The 22048-nt window shown below is 43.4% G+C and overlaps 1 protein-coding gene across 2 annotated transcripts in view; it reads left to right on the forward strand.

The window, feature by feature from the left end:
* GPR39 (G protein-coupled receptor 39) overlaps positions 1-22048 on the forward strand; it is a 134543-nt gene that overhangs the window by 109820 nt on the left and 2675 nt on the right. The gene's annotated exons all lie outside the window — the stretch shown is intronic.

A 22048-nucleotide genomic window follows, 5' to 3' on the forward strand; every position in this document is an offset into this window, starting at 1 on the left:
CAGTTCTGCGGAAAAGGACCTAGGGGTGACAGTGGACGAGAAGCTGGATATGAGTCAGCAGTGTGCCCTTGTTGCCAAGAAGGCCAATGGCATTTTGGGATGTATAAGTAGGGGCATAGCGAGCAGATCGAGGGACGTGATCGTTCCCCTCTATTCGACACTGGTGAGGCCTCATCTGGAGTACTGTGTCCAGTTTTGGGCCCCACACTACAAGAAGGATGTGGATAAATTGGAAAGAGTACAGCGAAGGGCAACAAAAATGATTAGGGGTCTAGAGCACATGACTTACGAGGAGAGGCTGAGGGAGCTGGGATTGTTTAGTCTGCAGAAGAGAAGAATGAGGGGGGATTTGATAGCTGCTTTCAACTACCTGAAAGGGGGTTTCAAAGAGGATGGCTCTAGACTGTTCTCAATGGTAGCAGATGACAGAACGAGGAGTAATGGTCTCAAGTTGCAATGGGGGAGGTTTAGATTGGATATTAGGAAAAACTTTTTCACTAAGAGGGTGGTGAAACACTGGAATGCGTTACCTAGGGAGGTGGTAGAATCTCCTTCCTTAGAGGTTTTTAAGGTCAGGCTTGACAAAGCCCTGGCTAGGATGATTTAACTGGGACTTGGTCCTGCTTTGAGCAGGGGGTTGGACTAGATGACCTTCTGGGGTCCCTTCCAACCCTGATATTCTATGATTCTATGATTCAGAAACTGTATGGAGAGCTGGTTAGGGGAGGCTGTGCCTCTGACCCCTATCCGCGCGCCCCCCGGATCCCTCCCCCATTCAGCCCCCCTCCCGTTCCCTGTCCCTTGACTGTCCCCCACCACCCCATCCAACCACCCCTCCTTCCTGACTGCCCCCCGGGACCCCTGCCCCCATTAACCTCCCCTGCTCCCTGCCCCCTTACCACGCAGCACAGAGTACCGGTGGCTGGCAGAACTACAGCCGCGCCGCCCAGAGCATTGCCCAGCCGCCCAGAGCGTTGCGCTGGTGTAGTGTAGTAAATTGCTCTCCGTAACTGCTACCAGTAGCACATTCCTACGCAGAGCAGTTTAATACATTACACCAGCAGCATGGCATGCTGAGGATGTGGGGGAGGGGGGGCTAGCAGGGGAGGGGTTGGGGGTGAGCCTTCCAGGCCAGGAGCTCAGGGGCTGGGCAGGAGGGTCCTGTGGGCCGGATGTGGCCTGCGGGCCGTAGTTTGCCCACCTCTGGTCCAGAGGATGAAAATATCAGTGATGTATCACAGGTGTAAAATATTGATTTCATAGTGCATCCTTCTTGTGGAGCTTCTCTTGTGTACGTAGTTGCTGTGAAAGCTTTTCCATTACAAGAACAGTCCATATTTTATTATATCACAATTCCATAGGCGTCGTCATCACATTTTCCCAATAGTATGTAATACAGACTCTAGCTGCTAACAATAAAAAAATAATAATTGGTTTTTCTGTTTAAAATGCAGATCCTTTACTGAAGTGATAAAGAAGTCAGAGATTCTCTAGGAAGCCAGAGTTTTGTCATAAGATGAATCCCTTTAATAATTTCCTCCCAAAGCCACCAGATGTGGAAGTATAATTTCCTCCTGGACAAAACCACCCCATGTGGAAGTATCTTCCCCTTTCCCTGCAATCCCTCCAACAGAATGCCTATATAGTAGCAAAAACATGATGGATCTTAACTGGAGTCAAATGCAATAATTGATTCAAAAAATGTATTTGAGCTACGCAAATTGCAGATGTGTATATACTCTTTCCCATATGGAGACCCACTCATCCAGGTCAATTTCTTTGTCCAGTTTCCTCTCCCATCTTTTTATCTGTCTAATTTTAAGTTGCTGGTTATGCGTGTTGTAGATTTAGAACATAGATCCATAACCAAAAAATTCAACAAGCCATCCTATTAGGTTATGCATAAAGTGTGTTTCTTATGCTTGGCTATGATTACTATTATGATGGTGATTTGGGGGAGAAGATGTGGTGGTGGTCTTCACCCTCCCTAATCTGTAGTATCTTGTGCACCAAGTTTGGGCCGGGGGCTGCACCCACCTATGAGAGAAGACATGTTTAGGAAAGTAGCATCATTTACAGTGATTCAGAATGAAGAGAATCTGGAGAAGGTAGGTGATCTTGTTTAGATGTCAGACGTCATGCGTGACCTCCCTGTGCTCCCCACTCCCCCCCCTCAAAAAAAAATCCTGCCAGACACTGGATTCCTGATTTTCCACTTAAGAATTGTAATATGTTAGCATAATTAGATCAGATGCACTATCATATAATTAGAATCATTCCTGATCTTCTCTTGCTCATTAATATAATTTTTGTTCTGAACATCGCTGTCTGGTTCCTGTCTTTCTTAGCCTGGAATTAGTTACACTGAGTGGAGAAATGTAGCAGATAGTGGGGGCTCTGGTTTAATTACTTTTCTCAAGTTTCCATTATCATCTCATTGCACCTAAATTCATCAGAAAGGTGCTACAAAAGATAGAGAAAACTGCATGGTCCAGCTCCACCTGGAATACTGTAGTTAGTTTTGGTCTCTACTCAAGGGTATAACTGAGAATCAGAAGGCTAACAAATGTTTGAACCTGGTGAGATTGCATAGAAAGGAATGAAATTGTTTCAATTTGTTTAATCTGTGAAACAGTAAAATGGATTTGATTGACTCTTTTAAAAACAAATTATGAAGGAAATTGTCAAACTGATCAGACTCTTCCCTTTAGAGCCTAATCTGATGGTATAAGGTTGATACTTGATGGCAAGAGAAAATGCTCATTTATGAGATGTATATTCAATCTGTAGATATTGCTGCACACTGGGTAGCTGAGATTTATAAGGGACCTAATATCTTGTTATCTCATTGCTGAAAGTATGTAATATGGAGAAGCAAAAGACTTTAGAGCAAATGGTATTTACTCTCTCTCTTCTCTCTTGAATTAGAAGGGAGAGTGCATCCATAATAAAGTCTCTTTAGGGTACTGTTTTTCCAAAGCACTCTGTATTGGCCTAATGGTCACACTTTTGTCTATTATCAGACTCCTATTAACATCAATGGGAGCAGAGTTAGACCAGTGCCCAGGGCTTTTGAAAATCCTATCCTTATTTGCAGGACTCCTTAGGAAAGGCTTGAAAAAAGAGGCATTTCTGTGGCAAGTCCATCTCTGAAACATTGATTAAGAAGGATACAGGATGTTAAGAGAGGATGGGTTCTGTTGGAGTTCAGATGTCACCACTTTCTCAGTGACCTTGCCCAGGAAAGGGAGGCTGGAAACTGGGGAGTGATTAGCTAGATGGTTCTTGTTTAAATATGCATATGGTAGCTTGACTGCTTTGAAGAAGACTTTTTTTCATCTGAGTTGTGTCAGGGGTCAGCACATCTTTAGTGGAATACATCAGGCGTGAAGGGCAGGGGACGTTGTTACAGGTGGTGGGCAGTCAATCTTCAGTCAGGATGGTGTCCGTTCCTGATTCTGGGGTAGCTCCTATGTATAGGTGTCGACTTCCCCTCTTTCCCGTGGGTGCTCGACTCCCCACTCTTCCCCTGGCCCTGCCCCCGCTCCATCCCTTCCATGAGGCCCCGCCCCTACCCTGCCTTGTCCTATCCCTGCCCTGCCCCCATTCCAATCCCTTCCCCAAAGTCCCCACCCTGGCCCCGCCTCCTCCCCTGAGTGTGCCATGTTCCCGCTCCTCCCCCTCCCTCCCGGAACATGCTAATGCTGCCAAACAGCTGTTTAGTGGCAGGTGGGCAGGGGGCGGAGGAGTGGGGATGTGGAACGCTCGGGGGAGGAGGAGGCAGTGGGGCAGTGGGAGGAGGGGGGACCTTGGCTGCTGGTGGGTGCAGAGTACCCACTAACTTTTCCCCATAGGTGCTCCAGCCACAGAGCACCCACGGAGTCTGCACCTATGGCTCTGTGTCTCAGCAAACCCCACTCTGATTTTGTTGAATTCCTCGTCAAATAACAAAGACGCATCTGCCTCTGTATAAGTGGAAACTGTTAGTGATTGCCAATAAAGTCTACAGCTGCTGTGTGCAAGCAGATAATGTTACCACACTATTCCTGGTTAAATATACATTAAGGATTATGGGATTAAATTTTCAAAAACACCGAAGTCCCACTTTCAAAAATGATTTAGGCATTTTGGAGCCTAAATGATTTTGAAAATTTTACCCACTGAATATTGTGGTAACATTAATTAGGTAAAACTGTAATTGAAGTGAAAATTAAAGGTATGGCAAAAGGGTATTCAAACCTCATGCTTCAGTAAATCACTTGCAGTGGTTGCACAGGAAATTTAATTCCATGTATACATGTATGGCATGCATATATCTCGTAAACTAGCTAGGTGTGTTAAAGGATCTCTTCACCTTCTTCTAAAGCACTTGGTATTAGCCCCTGCCAGAAGAAGAAAATTGGATCAATGGTCTGTTTTTAATGAGGCAGTTTGGGTATTCTGTATCTCTTCTACCTTCCCCTACACAAACACACTTTAAAGTAATCCTTTTCAAGGAGGTTTTAGAGTGGATTTGAGTCTGTATTCTCATGTAATTTTCTGGGTTCATTACTTTAACAAACTCTATTAGAGGTCACTGAAATGAAGATTCTACCCTTCTTTGTGGAAGGAGGCAGCTGCAATGTGAAATATTTCACTTTCTTTATCTTGACCGATTATGATTGGTTATGGTATTTCCAAGCAAGCACTCTTTCTTCTGAAAACTCCCAGACGGGTTATAAACTTTTGGATCTTAAATTAGTCCTGGAGGAAAAATCTGAAACATCTGGCTTTATAATTTTTTTTCACACTTTTTTGGCCACATTATTTCCCTTCCCCTCATAGTGACTAATCTAACAGAAGAATATCCACTCTCTTCAGGCCAAAGTGCTAAGGAAGCTGGCTCAGTATCAGGCTAACGTTTCCAGGAGAACTTAGATACATTGTGGAATCCATAATACGCAAACCCCTCTCTTCTATGCAGCTCTAAAACTCCTTCTGTCAGAGGTGGAAAATTCTTGCTACTGTATATTCTCTGGACAAGTACACTTTCCATATGGGGCTGCACATCTGGTGAGTTATTGTAGCTCTCCGGCTGCAAGAAGTCACAGGAACTTTTCCACCTGACCCATGTGGGAGCATTTCTAGACTGTACAGAGGAGAAGAACTCAATGGAGATGAGTTGAATTTAGCCATCTCTATTGAATCTTTCCTTCCCTTCCCTACAGGTTCTCAGTGGGTGAAAAATGATGTTTGGGCTGCATGGACTGTCTTTCAAAACTTTTCTGTAGTTGACTGACTTGGTTAACCAAATGGGGAGGAGCCCATTCCTGCATTAAGGTGTTGAGAAGGATGAGTCCCTTCTGCATGAGCCTAACTGCGAAGGTATATTGGACTTCATCTCCTATCAAGAGAATAGGAGATGCCCTGGTTCCTTTCTCACTAGAGGGGTTATTAATTCTTCTGTCTCGTTTTACGCACATTATCACTCTAATTGTGGACACCACACAATGAGAGCAGGAGCAGCCACGTGATTTTTGTGTTTGCAGTATTAATTTATGAAAACAAGACAGTTCATTTCTCCCTTAACTTGCTGCTATAGTATTGCATTTCTTCTCATAAACTTTGCAATAAGGGGAGATCTCAGCAACTGAGTGTGACTTATTTCTTCCTTGAGCTAAATAGTTTTGAATTTTGCACTTGGTATTTAATCTCATTTTCGTTTAGTCTCCAAGCACTTCACACATTACTGAATTAAACCTCATAGTATTCCTTGTTGATATTGTGAATGACTTTCCTAAAGTCACAGTGGGTCAGTGATGGAGCTGGGACTAGAACTAAAGTCAGACTTCTAGTTCTACACATAAGCAACCAAATTGTCCACTTTTTTCCACCAAATTTGTGAATGGCATATTGAATTTCTGTTCTTTTCTCCTCTTTGTTTGGACATTGTTACATCTGTGCACTTGGATGCAAGACTTAAATGGCTGCACACCACTTTTTTAATGGAGCTTGCTCTGGTTTCTCTTCTCACAGAGTCTGTTGCACATAAACTCTACTTGCCTCTGAAAATCAGCTGGCACTCATGTTTTTTGCTATAATTTAATTTTCAACTTGTTAGCTACAGAGCAGTAGGTTTTCTTCGCTGATGGTTTTGAATGCAAAAGCCATCTTAGGAGCCTGATCATATCTTTCCAGTTTGGGAGAGCTTTGCTGATTCCCACTATGACAATTGGTTCTGTATAAAATATAGTTCAGGCTTCTCTTTCTGGCAGAGCTCTTCAGTATCTCTCATATCTGCTGATCTAATATTTTGCCTCCCTGGATTTATATTCAGCTGTTAACTGTTCAATGAATTCAGCAGCTGGCTTGTGCTAGATGAGACTCCTGGTATAGGTGTCTAAAGTTGCAATGGTTAATTCTGTAATTTTTTGAAAAATCTAAATTCCAAATTGCGTTTGCTGGTTGCAGCGTTGAATTTAAATGAGAGTTATATGGAAACTGCATTTTTCAGCGGCTCTCTAACACATAAAGAAAACAAGTCTTCATTCTTTGTAAAAGGAAATCAAAGGGAACCATTCCAGAGAAATTGTTCTGAAAGGGAGAAATATTAATAAAAGATTAGATTTTTTTTCTTTTACTACCCTTCCTCCCAAGTTTGTTTACACTCCAGCGTTTAAACTACTTTTTAAATGAAGACTTTTTTTGTGTGATATGTACATTATAAAATATTATATTATTTGACAGCTGTTTTATTTTATAATTTTATTTTATAATAAAATAAATCTGAAATGAGACTACTGTGGAAAATCTAATTAATAAATTTTAGACCATTCCTCTTTCATATTAGCTGAATATAGAAGTGCAGTGGGTTTTTTTTTTGTTTTTTTTTAAAGTAGTCTTGAATTACAATTTGATTAGTATATATTATCAGCACTTTTTGTACTGATTGGGAGTGGACAACTCTGAAAACTGATGATCAATTATAGAATATTAGGGTTGGAAGAGACCTTAGGAGGTCATCTAGTCCAATCCAATTTATAGCATTTCATCTCTAGGCTAAATACAGTAGTATGTGAACCTAAAAAAACCTGTCAATCCCTGGTTCAAATGAGATTCATGTCCGTACTATATGTCATTACTATCTAATAATGATCTCACTACATAGTAAGTGGTGTGGGGATCATTGTCTGGCTTGTAGGAAAAGGTGTGTGGCTCTTTTAAGGCCTAGAGAGCCAGAGTGACTTGCTGTGACAGGTTCAGATCAAGTGAGAATGGAGATGCCATAGGGAAGGGATACAGTGATCAGATAAAATTGATTGGGAAAGCATTTAAAGGAAGTATTTTTTTTAAAGGAGCAGAAATGGGAGGGTTGGAGCTTCTATGACTTGTAGGCCTGGAAGCCAACTCCCCATTTTTTTACAGCTCCCCCTTAACTCTCATTGGAAAGTGCGGGAGAGGGGACGGTGAATCCCAGCAGCAGGTTGTCTGGGAACTAGGCTAAGTAAAGGGGCAGGGCTGACAGCAGCTCCCCCCAGCCCTGCCCTGGTGTATGTAAATGATTAGGGAATTACTTGCACTGTAAACTTTTATCTGCCTATTACTCCGACACCTAGGAATGAAGCTGTAGCCTAATTAAACCACATCCAGTGTCTCCTGTCCTTCATCCAGCATAGCCAGACAATGACTGTTTACTAGCTTATATGAAATGAGACGGGTGTAGGTCCAGTATCAGACTGGACAAGCATACACTTCAAATGCCCCATTAATTCTCACCCTTCCTACCAATTTTCCTGAGACTGCCAAGGGTGGAATGGTCATGGAGAATGAACTACAGTCTCATCCAGAGAGGCGTGATCCCTTCCAGAGAGGTGTTGAGGCAAGTTGGCATAGCATTGTGGGAAGGCTGAACTGCTGCATGTTTTGTGGAAAACAAGATATCAGTCTAGTGCTACTAACCTGATTCTAGATTGCCACAACTACATAATTCTCTTTCACACTCTGTATCTCAAAGCAGCACTCTGGAACCCCCATATTCACCCCGTCATAGAATTGATATATTTCATACAAAGCATGCCCTGTAAGATATCATATGAAAGGTCATGATCTGCTGAAACCCATTATTCTTTCCAAATATGTATATCATTAGTGTGTGTGAAGTTGAGATTTTGCTGTATGGTTGTTATTGAAATATGTTGTAAGTTTGAGAATCTCTGCTAATTCCCCAGTGACAACAAAGGTGGAGATCCACTCCCAGGAGGGTGTCAAGAACCATTAATCAGCAAGGGAGTTGTGAACAAGGGATTCTGTACAATCCTGTAAGAGGGCTGCATAAGCGTGTCACAGTGGGGAATTGCTAAACTCTGTGACTCTGCAAAGCCCACCAGGATGTGTCTAGGCTAGTATTTTCCAAGCACGTGGACTGAGGGCATAAAATACGGGACACTGATATCATGCCTTTGCCTTTCTCCTCCACAACCTATACTGGAAGTTATAGGAATGCTGGGAAGACAAAGACTTGAACTGAGGAGACTGGTCCCAGGCTTAAAGGAGAAGCCTGTGTATAATTAACTATAACCTACCTGCAACATCCAGTGGGGTGAGAAACTGCTTGATCCAAATACTGCCTAATGTAAGAGAGTTTAGGATTTGGACTGTGGATTTACCGTGGGTGGTGGGCTTTTTTTTTTTTTTTTGGTAATTATCTCTGACCCTTTATGCCTACCACTTATAATCACTTAAAATCTAACTTTCTGTAGTTTAATAATCTGTTTTTGTATTTTATATTTTATCTAAAATGGTGCGTTTTGGTTGAAGTGTGTCTCAGCTCAGGTTGTAAAGGCTAGTGTGTGTCCTTTCCAAATCATAGGAGGGGTGAATGGGTGATGAACTTACACTGGTCAGCCTTCTGACCAGGGCAAGACAGTATAGTCTGGGGGTGCAAAGCTAGGGGCTTGGGAGATTTGCTGGTGCCTTTCTCTGTGTGATTCATGAGTGGCTCAGGGATCATTCATGCAACCTAGCTGGGTATGGGGCTCCACAGGCTGTTGTACTGAGCGATAACAGCACCTGGAAGGAGTTGCTACTTGTCACTAGCAAAGCATTGTGAGAGACAGCCCAAGCTGGAGAGTTAAGGGGCACAGCCGTACCCTAGTTCCAGGTTGCAACCTCAGAATCCCATCACCGGAGTAAAAATAAAACCTCAAGGATTAAGCAGTCATTTCTTTCCTCCTCTAGGCCCTGTAGTTATGGCCTGGTTCACAAAGTATTCATGCATCCTTCATATGGAAAAAAAATTGATATGTGCACAGTTAAAATTAATATGGTTGAATGATGAGAATCATGAATAAGTTTGCAGACAGTGGCAGTGAATCTAAGACATTAAAGTAGAATCACTTGTACTAGATAGATAAGTAACGTTCTATGTGTATCTGAATTGGAAAAAGTGAAGAGTAATTTCTTTTTTAAACTTTTAGAATGAATTATATAGGAGAAATTTTGGGAAGATTTTCAAAGACCAAATGGGAGTTAAGTGCCAACTTGTGCCTTTTGAAAATATTCCTCAGAGTTGTTTCTAAAAGTGAGACATTTAAAAAATGTTAGATTATAAGCACTTCTCTCCACTGGTGAGATATGAATGGGATTTGTTATACAATATGTAGTTTTTCATTTAGAAGCTGACCACCACTTGTTTGTTGAAAAAAGGTTGCTCTTGTTGAATAACTATACTTTTACTGTGCATCTTTCTTGTATAAGCCACAGGTAGAAGAAATTGCAATATATAGTATCCAAGGGATTCTAAACAAAGTTTTATGCAATGCTTGTATGGCAAATTAATGGAATTTTGTAGCAGCACTTTCATGCCAGTAAGGGAGATGCACCGCATGCAATACAGCAGACACGGGAAAGCAGCAGAACCATCAATCTTTTCAATAAGGGAGGAGGGAACTGGACTCACCTGCACTCTGTTACCTTGCATCATTGGTTTAATCCAAACTTGTCAAACCCCTGATCACCATATCGCTACAAATGACCACCTGGGAGCAAAAAAGAAGAGAAGGTGGCCTTGTGTGTGTGGGGCCAGTCATTCAAACTCTTCCAATCCTTCTGTGGTCAGAACTAGAAGTGCATTGGCAGCGAGATATGTAGAATCTTGTACATAGGCCTGGTGCTCACTGATGCCATTTATCTCTCTCACTGCCATTGAAATCACCCACGATCCTTTTTTAAAGGGGTAAACATAAATCCAAGTTTGCCAGTAATTCCAACTAGACGTACTTCAGCTTTGAGAGAGAAACTGCTGGAAGCACTAAATGTGTAATTTGTAAGCAGACTGCACTAACTCCATTAACATCTGTGATTTACTTAAGACAGTAATAGCTTCTCTGATGGAGAAAAAGGCAAATTGTTCTAGAACAGTGTATTCGGGTATTTAGTTATTAAAACTTTGTAGTTGTCTCCCATTTCCTGTGCTCAGTGACAGAACAGTTAGGCGTACCTGACAGCTTTATAATACACAACATCTCTTGCTTTCTGTACACCTGACCGTGAAGAAGGTTTTGATTCACCTATAAACTGTTAGAGCTCTTCAGATTGACATCACAGGTGAATTTAGTGATTGCCTAAAATGCTTGATAACACTTCAGTTGCATAGTAAGGCACACAGCTGTGTGTGTGTGTGTGTGTGTGTGTGTGTGTGTGTTTGTAATTCATCTCATAAGCATGCGCAATGCGCACACGCGCACACACACCCTATTTAGCTGTTAAATATAACAGTAAGCTCTCTGGAGCAAGAACCCTGCTTAAAGCTTTCCTTGTAACTAGCCCACTGGGTCCATGATCCTGACTCAGCTGCTGCTATGCAATATCATTACTGCACTCCTTGTCCGGAACTGTGATCCCTTTGCTGAGGCCATATTTATTTTGCTTTGAACATCAAACAGTGAAATGTCAAATGGCTACATTCTACCACTACATACATGAGAGAAATCCTAATTCATGATTAGCCCAAGACAGTCATATGGGACACTAGCCTATGAAGTGCTAAATGTACCTAATTCCCAGTGACAGCTTTGGGAGTTAACGGTGCTCAGTACTTCACAAGAGGCTGCCTCACATGTGCCTGATCCCACCAACAATAGTAAAAAAGAAAAGGAGTACTTGTGGCACCTTAGAGACTAACAAATGTATTTGAGCATAAGCTTTCGTGAGCTACAGCTCATCCGATGAAATGAGCTGTAGCTCACAAAAGCTTATGCTCAAATACATTTGTTAGTCTCTAAGGTGCCACAAGTACTCCTTTTCTTTTTTGCAAATACAGACTAACACGGCTGCTACTCTGAAACCAACAACAGTTATTGTTTACCCAACATTAACCATGTGGCCTGAAAAAATGTTAACCAATTAGACTGCATATGAAAATAACTGATTGACTTAAGTTTTGCTCTGAACTGCTGTGTAAAAAAGGACAGTTTCTTGTTCAGCAGGGCAGCTCCCTGTGTGTATTCAGACTTGTCTGCCTGCATTAGTACTAAAAATATGCTTTTGCTACCTTTTTATTCCTATTAGCCCCGCAGAGCCAGCACAGCTAAGAGAGGGAGCTGGATTCTATTCGCCCTTGCCTGTGATCAGCAGACTTGTTTGTTCCATTCCAATTATAATGTTACATGTGTGCAAACCCACTGATGGCAATGGTGACAAATAACTGGGCTGCGCAGATGGGGAGGATCTGGCTCGCGGAATCTGTTTACTGGAGATGGTGCACAGTTAGCAGCCAGCCTAATCTGATTTTCCGTTCCCATGTTGAGTTTGCACAACTGGTTGGTGTGAATGGAGCACATTTTGATATGGAAATCATTAGCACCGTCACCCCACCCCAACTACGTCACTTTACAAGTCAGTGCCAAGATTACATGATTCAGAATGGTAGCCGTGTTAGTCTGTATCAGCCAAAACAAAACAAGGAGTCCTTGTGGCATCTTAGAGACTAACAAATTTATTCTAGAACATGAGAGTTATTTTGTGGCTGCTGCTGTTTTAAGGGGAAAGAGTGCTTCTGAACCTTGAGGCTTGGAAGAGATTTGCCTAAAAACTGGATGAGCTCATTCAAACTGTATGTATAGACTTTATAGAGCCCTGCCCAGATACAAAATGTATATCTACGGATGCGAATATCCATGGATATAAAGTGGATATCTGCGGATTTGTAGGGCTCTAGCAACAATGAGCGAGACCAGCAGGGCCACAGCCAGCAACCACACTAGGAACGGCAGTGGCAAAAGCAGCAGTATGTCTGTCCACCGCTTGCAAGAGCCAGTGGTCAGCCTCGGCACCTCCTCCAGTGTAGCTGTACCACCTCCAGCCCTGCCCACTAGGGTGGACAGCAGGCTCACTAGCAGCTGTCCCTGGTCACACTAGTATGTGCAAGCGGCTCATGTGCTCCCGGACAGGAGATGAACACCGCTGCCTGGTCACTGGCCAGGGCCCTGATGGTCTCGCTCTTTGTCGCTAGAGCCTGCAAATCCACGGGAAATCCATTTTATGTTCTCAGATATAAATGTTGTTTCCATGCAGGGGTCTATATATGTAGCAATGCATATATTTACATGTTTCAGTGAACATCAAAATGTATTGTCCTCTGAACTAAATATTGACACAGCCAAGGCAGAGATCAATATATTATCTTTTGGATTAACAAGCTTTTATTTTCACCTCAACAGACGTCAATATCTGCTTATTATTATCTATTATGGTGTTTGTCCTTCTGATAAAAAAGCTTACATGTGGGGGAGGGAATGGGAGAGATGATTTCTGTGCTCCCCATGCTTTGATTTCACTCGATACTTTGTTGTACCTGGAGCATAATCGTACAGTCCTTATTCAACAAAACTCTTATTGATGTCTATGATACTTTCTGTACTAAGTAATTCAGGGTTGGGCAATTGATTATTGGGAAATATAAAGTTAATTACCACTAGCAAAAAGGGCCATAGTATCCATCTTTTCCATTGTGCAGACTACAGTTGCCTTCTGATTTATGGTAAAAGGTGTTTGTTTGACAGTATACTGAAGCTTAGACACAGAGCTGACTACAGAATGCAAATTCAGAGAGGACTTTGATTCTCCGATCAGGCTGTGACTCACGATCATGGAATGCAAAAAGAACGAGGAGGACTTGTGGCACCTTAGAGACTAACAAATTTATTTGAGCATAAGCTTTCGTGGGCTAAAACCATTTCATCGGATGCATGCAGTGGAAAATACAGTAGGAAGATAGAGATAGAGATATATAATCTATCACACAGAGGACATGAAAAAATGGGTGTTGCCATACCCACTATAACAAGAGTGATCAGTTAAGGTGAGCTATTATCAGTGGGAGGGGAAAAAACCCCAACCTTTTGTAGTGATAATCAGGATGGCCCATTTCCAACAGTTGACAAGAAGGTATGAGTAACAGTAGGGGAAAAACAAACATGGGGAAATAGTTTTACTTTTTGTAATGACCCATCCACTCCCAGTCTTTATTCAAGCCTAACTTAATGGTGTCCAGTTTGCAAATTAATTCCAATTCAGCAGTTTCTCGTTGGAGCCCCTAATGGCGTGGCTGATGTGATTAGGTCCTATGATGGTGTCACTTGAATAAATATGTGGACAGAGTTGGCATCGGGCTTTGTTGCAAGGATAGGTTCCTGGGTTAGCGTTTTTGTTGTGTGATGTGTGGTTGCTGGAGAGTATTTGCTTCAAGTTGGGGGGCTGTCTGTAAGTGAGGACTGGTCTGTCTCCCAAGATCTGTGAGAGTGAGGGATCATTTTTCTATGAGGATAGATTGTAGATCTTTGATGATACGCTGGAGAGGTTTTAGTTGGGAGCTGAAGGTGACAGTTAGTGGTGTTCTGTTATTTTCTTTGTTGGGCCTGTCCTGTAGTAGGTGACTTCTGGGTACTCTTCTGGCTCTGTCAATCTGTTTTTTCACTTCAGCAGGTGGGTATTGTAGTTTTAAGAATGCTTGATAGAGAACTTGTAGGTGTTTGTCTCTGTCTGAGGGGTTGGAGCAAATGTGGTTGTATCTTAGAGCTTGGCTGTAGACAATGAATCATGTGGTGTGTCCTGGATGGAAATTGGAGGCATATAGGCGAATATAGTGGTCAGTAGGTTTCTGGTATAGGGTGGTGTTTATGTGCTTATTAGCACAATAGTGTCCAGGAAATGGACCGCTTGTGTGGATTGGTCCAGGCTGAGGTTGATGGTGGGATGGTTGTATCTTGCATTTGCTCCAACCCCTCAGACAGAGACAAACACCTACAAGATCTCTATCAAGCATTCTTACAATACAGTACCCACTTGCTGAAGTGAAGAAACAAATTGACAGAGCCAGAAGAATACCTACTACAGGACAGGCCCAACAAAAAAAGTAACAGAACGCCACTAGCAGTCACCTTCAGCCCCCAACTAAAACTTCTCCAGCGCATCATCAAGGATCTACAACCTATCCTGAAGGACGATCCCTCACTCTCACGGATCTTGGGAGACAGGCCAGTTCTCGCTTACAGACAGGCCCCCAACCTGAAGCAAATACTCACCAGCAACCACACAACAAAAACACTAACCCAGGAATCTATCCTTGCAACAAAGCCCATTGCCAACTCTGCCCACATATCTATTCAGGGGACACCATCATAGGACCTAATCACATTAGCCATGCCATCAGGGGCTCGTTCACCTGCACATCTACCAATGTGATATATACCATCATATGCCAGCAAGGACCTTCTGCCATGTACATTGGTCAAACTGGACAGTCTCTATGTAAAAGAATAAATGGACACATCAGATGTCAAGAATTATAACATTCAAAAACCAGTCGGAGAGCACTTCAGTCTCCTTGGTCACTTGATTACAGATCTAAACGTCGTAATACTACAACAAAAAACCTTCAAAAACAGACTCCAATGAGAAACTGCTGAATTGGAATTAATTTGCAAACTGGACACCATTAAATTAGGCTTGAATAGAGATTGGGAGTGGATGGGTCATTACACAAGTAGAACTATTTCTCAATGTTTGTTTTTTCCCCTACTGTTACTCACACCTTCTTATCAACTGTTGGAAATGGGCCATCCTGATTATCACTACAAAAGGTTGGCTTTTTTTTTTCCTCCTGTTAACAGTTCACCTTAACTGATCACTCTTGTTATAGTGGGCATGGCAACACCCATTTTTTCATGTTCCCTGGCTGTCTTCCTACTGTATTTTCCACTGCATGCATCCAATGAAGTGGGGTTTAGCCCACGAAAACTTATGCTCAAATAAATTTGTTAGTCTCTAAGGTGCCACCAATACTCCTCGTTCTTTTTGCTGATACAGACTAACACGGCTACCACTCTGAAACCTGTGATCATGGAATGGTTACTCTTGACATCCAACAGAGTCATGTTTGCCCACTTGTCAGAACCCTGATGTTGTTGCCTCATGCGTAAGTCTCTTTTACTCCAGTTGCGCATCTGCTCTCGCATGCTCTCCCTCTCTCATATTCTGATGCCTGTCATTGCCTGGAATTAGTGTTTCTATGGCAATGGTCCTAAACTCTGCAGCTCACTATTGTGATAAGAGTAGAGGATCCTTCTTCTTTTTCCTTAGGCAGAATCTGGCAGCTCCTACACCATTTCTGTTTGCTCAGTGTTTTCCATGTTGTCTCACAAAGTGGTGGACATTCCACTACTTAAAGAGGAGCATTAATCAGCCATGAACATGATGCACTGATTTGAGACATTTAGTCTGTCTCTAAGGACAAAAGACTGCAATTCTTCCCTCTCCCTCCCGCCCTGAAGGATGGGGAAAGAATATGCAAAAGTAGCAGGTAGTTCTGCATAGAGCTAGATAATTACCTTTAATCACTGCCCCAACCTGTGCCTCAGGGAAAGAGATGTTCTTACCATTCACTATTTAACTTGCATGGAAGCAAAGTTTTGCTGTGGAACATCTTAGTATTGTTTTTTGCTGTATCTAGACTTTACCATGAAGCCTCATCATCATGCATGTTCGTCACCCCTTATTTCCACACACACCATTTTTAGCTACATTCCTCTTAGAGAAAAAGCTAATTGGGAGGGGAACATTGCCACTTGGTGAACTAGTGAGCAAAGGACCATTCTTTAGGATACCCAGATGATGATCCTTTCCCTAAAGCATGACTGGAGCAAGGCAACTCTGGTTCTCTGCTCAGTGGAGCATGGTGGGCTGGATCTAAAGATATATTGGCATAGCTGGCCAGCTAGGTTTGTCACAACTAATAGCTATGTTTGTGGTAGACTCCTAGTAGCTTTTAAAGAAAAGCCTGCAACTTTTGACTTTTTGCTTAAACCAAGGTCTTGGAAAATGTATTAGACACTTGCTAGCCAGAAGACTAAACCTCTACATCTACTGTCCAGAAGGAGATATGAAAGATTAGGGGCCAGAGAAAGGGAGTAACAGGGGCAATGCAACCATCCATTCTCCCATGGCTGCTGACAAAGGAAGAGTGACAAAATTTTGACTAGCGTGATGTCTTTGGACTCTTCTTGTCGCTGTCTCTTTTTGTATGAGTCTCTGGTTAGTTAGGTATTGTCTGTAGTTGAAGTGCCACTCCCTATAGCTACTGGAACAGAGGAACTTTCTGCTTCTTCTCCGAAGTCTCCTGGGTCCCACAAGGGGAAAAAAAGGGTCTCCCTCAACCTTATAACACTGTCCCTCCCTTAGTTTCCTGCCTTCCGCAAGGGGACTGTGCTACTCTACCCTTCTTCCAGCCTCCTTTGGGAGGAGGTGGTCTCCTTCTCATAAATAGCTCCATTGTCTGCCTATTCTGATGCTTGTAGCTTTTCCAAGCAGATACATTCTTGTTAATTTCACTTCTCCTCACAAGACTCTGAATAACAGCAGTGAAAATGACCATAGTCTAATTATTTTTACTCTGTTGGTTGCTATCAAAGTAATGGGCAGCAGAGGAGACACAGGAGCTGCCTGCAGATTCTGGGAGACAGCACTGCATTAACCTTCCAAACATTGGTCATCGTGGCAATCGTAAGGGTGAGAAAGCAATATTTTGTTTTCTTAATAAAACCTTAAACTCTGCAAACTGGTGGCTTAGATTCCCAGAAAACAAGTAGGTTTTCAAGACCATATTAAAACAATTTAAAAACAAAAACTGAAGGTGGCATTGTATGAAGTTACTGCTACGTATGTGGTTTTGAAAATGTGAGATTTTTTTTCGCAAGGGTTAATTGTGAAAGGTTTTACAACCAGTTAGCATTAACTTGGGCAGTTAACTTGACTCCTCTACCAAAAAAGTAGGATTAGTGGGGACAAAAGTGGCAAAGATATATATTAATATATATTTTTTTTAACCAAGGCAAAGTATGATCTGCAAGACTATGGGCCCATGGCAGTGAATTTAGCATTTGTAAGATACAGGTTTTACTGAATATTTTCCTCTTCTAAGATCTGATGTAGCTAGCTTTACAAAAAGGTGATTTAAATCTGGTGGGTTGTGGGGAAGGTCTGCATCTCGGTACAAAGTAGGGCACTAATGTCACATTATACCCTGAATTGGAGTATAAAACCAGGTCTAGTGTGAAAATATAAAATATAGAAAGCTAAGAATGTCCAAGTGCATTTCTGTCTGCACTTGACTCATAACTCACCTAACCATATGTTTATAGTCTACTGACAATTGCCATTTAAATGTCAGTTTACAAGCAGATGTTGAGAACCCTCTTTTGTACTATTAATTTAATCACAGAAAAATAAAGTTTAGGTTTTAACCCCGCTGCTGCCAACTGTGAGTAAGCCTTGGAGCAGATTCCTGTACACTATTAATCATCAGGGCAAACAGTATAATTGCAATGGACAAGGAGAATGTACTTGATGTGACAATGACCACGGAAGTGGTTAAGAGAATATGGCATCAAAATAAAAATATGCATTGGAGCATCCTACTGACTGTGGTTTATAATTTCATTAGATAACTCCAGGTTCTGTGGATTGGGCTGGCAGAGCCTAGTTGTAGAGTGGAAATAACATACTTTGACAACAAAGAAAAGGGGGAAGAAGCCATCAGGCACATTCTGGTCTGTTCAACATTGGAACAAGCAAAACCTGTAGAAAATCCCTGTGTGCTCCCCCAGACTTTTGATCCTGCTAGCTGGAATGTATTTAAAATCACCCAGTAAAGATGGTAATGAATTTAATTTAGCATTCTATAGCTCAGGGGAATGTTTTGAGTCATAAAAAGTATAGTTAAGAGAAATGACTGCCAAACTCATTATATTCTGTGCCAATGATGCATATTTATGTCATTAGCTCTTAGGCATTAGGTTTGCTTTATTACAAAGACCATCCTTTATCACTTATGAAGATTAGATATTGTAGCTTCCTGAAAGAAGCTTTATAATAATTCTTTTAATTTAAACTAGCAACCATTTATCAAGATTCGTATAATGAAATGCACAATTTTTAAAAAGGAGGGTTACATTTTAAAACTAAATATCTAGCAGAATGGGCCACTTTTGGTTGGGGCAAAGTGTTGCGTAGTTTGCTTAATGTTTAAATTTGTTTGCCTTTCATCCAAGGATCTCAAAGTACTTGTTACATGAGTTTTGTTAAGTTTGCTGAAATAACTGAGTCTAATGTTAAATGAATTGCAAGTGCACACAGTTACTCTTACTTAAAAGCTGGCATGTATTCACTAGTATGCATTCATCCGGCTAGTGCTAAGCCTCCAAACCTCTGATTGCATGGTTTAATGCATTTTTTTGAATATTAAATCATGCATAATGATTCTAATGTTGTTGGAAATTTCAAGCATCAAGTGCTACAGTTTGTTGGACATCTGCTTTACTTTGTTTTTAAACAATACTGAGAGGATAAATCTGTATCCTGTATGCTTTTGTCATTTTAGTACAGTAATCAAGAGGAAAAAATGACTTTTGGGGGGGTTGCAGATCAGGTGAAATATGTAAGGTTATAATAGACAGCAGGTGACTGATCTGTGTGCGTAGAAGTCACAGGGAAAAGATGCATCAGTTCTGGTATAAAATACAATTTGTTTTACATGTGAGTTAATTTCACTGATCTTCATTTAAAGTTGATACACAAATGTATGTGCATTCTGCACATTACATATCAAATACTATCCCCTCCTTCACTCCGAGCTTGTATACAAGTTCAGATCTTGTATACAAGATGCAGTAGTAACTCAGTCAACATATTTAACACATTATATTAAGGCCTGAATGAGAATGTAAAGCTTTTTCTTGGAGGTATGAAGTAACTCTAAGTGTATCTGAACAAAATGCGAACAGCTAGAATAAAACACGATTTTTTGTCAGCATATTTATTCGCATGGTGCTTCTCTGCTAGAACAATGACCGTTTTTTTAAGTGTAAAAATGAATAATTACTTGTCCTTCTAAAATTGACACAGTTTACAGAGAAATTACTCCCCTCCCCCTAAAAAGACTAACCTACGTGGCACTGCAGAAGGGCACAAACAGCTCATTTTTCACTTGCTGTACACATGCCCAAATAGTCAATTCCCCCAGAACAGACATGACTGAAGAATATAGGGAGGAATCTTACACACTTAGCAGTTTAGACTCAAAATAAAGGTCAATGTCAAAGGATGCAAGATAAAAATGTGAACACTCGGGGCATTATGTTAGAGCTTTAAAAATGGAACTAAAACACTGGTTTTAAAAGATTAGATCTTCACAGTAGAATTTCCGTCCTTGGTCTTTATATAATCTGGCAAGATAAAATAAATTGTAATTTAAAAAAATCAAACACAAATTGATTTACTCTATAGTGTGATAAGAATTTGGATGCAGATACTGTGTGTAAGGGGACTGTTGCCCCCTTACTAACATTCAGTGGGGGTGTTTTAGTTGCTAACTCCCAGTACTAAAAGGGGGAAGGGTCGATGGGGAAATCGGGACCCTGAGACTGACAGTCCCTAGGAACAATGGGGAGAGGCCAATACTCCAGGTCAGCCTGAATGACAGGGTGGGCAGGCTAATCAGGGAGTCAGGTGGCCAAGGAGGTCCCCTCCTCCGTGTGAGCTGGAATTGCCTGGGTCAGACAGAGTGGGACCAAGTTAAGGAGAAAGCAGGGGCCCAAGCTGAGCTGGGGAGCAGAGCTGTGCCACATCCAGAGGGACCAGAAAAGCAGCCCAGAGAGAGCAGACCCTGTCCTGGGAGCAGAGCTGCAGCCCCAAAACTAGAGGCACAGCCGAGAGAGCAGACTTGCCCTGGGAGCAGAGCTGCAGCAACCAGAGCCAGAGGGGCCAGAAAAGCAGCCCAGGAAGCAGGTCAATGCTGGGAGCAGAGTCACAGAAGCAGCCTGCAGAGCAGACCTGTCCTGGGAGCGGAGCTGGAGCAACCAGAGCCAGAGAGGCCAGAGAAGCAGCCCAGGGAGCTGGAGGCAGAGCAGCAGCCATGCTGTGGCAGAGTGGAGCTGGAGTTGGAGCTGGGGCTGGAGCAGTCTGGAGGCAGGTGTCATGAGCAGCTGGGGAGAGCGAGGGGGGACCCTGGGCAACGGGCCCAGCACAGGGAGATGCCTCAGCCAGGAGGTTCTGCAGGCCAGAGTCGGAGGGGGATTGATAACCCTGACAGGGCAGGGGCGAGACTGGGAAGAAGGGTCCTGCCACTAAGAGCCTGAGAGCGTGTGGGCACCACCAGAGCGAGTGTCCAACACACAGCATCCCTGCAGCCAGAGCCCGAGAAGGCGGCCTGGGACTTACAAGGAACAGACTGAACTGCCCTGACGTTCAGAGACACTATTTGTGATGTTCCCTGCCACAGAGCGGGGTGATGAGTTTCCTTTAACCTTTCCCATTTTTCCTTATTCTTTTTAAAATTAATTGTTGATTTAAATAACTTTAATTTGTATGTAATGGTCAGTGGGTCAGAGAAGTGCCCAGTGCAGAGAGAGTACCCCGGAGTGGGGACATCCTAGCCCTTGTCCTAGGTGACCACAGCAGGGTTGGGGGTTGAGCCCCCCAGGAATCCTGGGTCCAGCCTTGTTGGAGTTACGAGCAGTGATGAGCTGCCAAAATCTTAACAACCGGTTCCCTCCTCATCCCACGAGGGGGTCGTGGCCCGACCCCGTGCCCCAGGACTCCTGCCCCATCCAACCCCCCACGTTCTTTGATGCCCCCTCTTCCCCATCCACCCCCCTCCCCTGACTGCCCCTGGAACTGGTCAGGAGGGTCTCGTGGGCCATCGTAGTGGGTGCCCACCCCTAAGAGCCAGAGGGACCTGCCGGGGAGTGAGGTGGGGAGTCCCGGCGGTGCTTACCTGGGGTGGCTCCCGGGAAGCATCTGGCAGGTCGCTCTGGCTCCTAGAGTAGTGGAGTAGTGTAGCTGGGGGGGAGCGGCCGCTCCCCCCACTGATCACATCAAAAGTGCGCCTGAGGCACTGACTCTGTGGGTGCTCCGGGGCTGGAGCACACCCACGGGGAGAATTTGGTGGGTGCAGAGCACGCACCAGCAGCTCCGCACCCCGCGCCCAGCCCCAGGTCACCTCTGCTCCGCCTCCTCCCCTGAACGAGCCATCCCACTGTGCTTCTCCGCCCCCACCACTCACCCCCCCCCCCCCGGCTTCCTGTGAATCAGCTGTTCGCGCAGGAAGCCTGGGAGGGCTGAGAAGCAGGCGGCGGCTTCCTGCTCAGGCCGAGGGTGGCGGAGGTGAGCTGGGGCAGGGAGCGGTTCCCCTCCGTGCCCCCTGGGTTACCTGCTGCGGCGCGGGTGGTCCTCCTCACGCTCCCCCCGCCCCAGCTCACCTCCACTCCGCCTCCCTAGGCCTGAGCGCGAAGCTGCCACTTGATTCTCATCCCTCCCAGGCTTCCCATGTGAACAGCTGATTCGTGGGAAGCCAGGGGGATGGAGAAGCAGAACAGGGCGGAGCGTAACTCGGGGTCCAAGGTGGAGCCGAGGTGAGCTGGGGCTGGGGCTGGGGCCGGGGAAAGAAAACCATTAAAGTCTGGAGCTCTGCACAAAGCTCATGTCATGGCACAGAAATGCAACACAAATAGTGAAA

The sequence above is a fragment of the Dermochelys coriacea genome, chromosome 11 (genome assembly GCF_009764565.3).
Source record: "Dermochelys coriacea isolate rDerCor1 chromosome 11, rDerCor1.pri.v4, whole genome shotgun sequence".
Taxonomy (NCBI): domain Eukaryota; kingdom Metazoa; phylum Chordata; order Testudines; family Dermochelyidae; genus Dermochelys; species Dermochelys coriacea.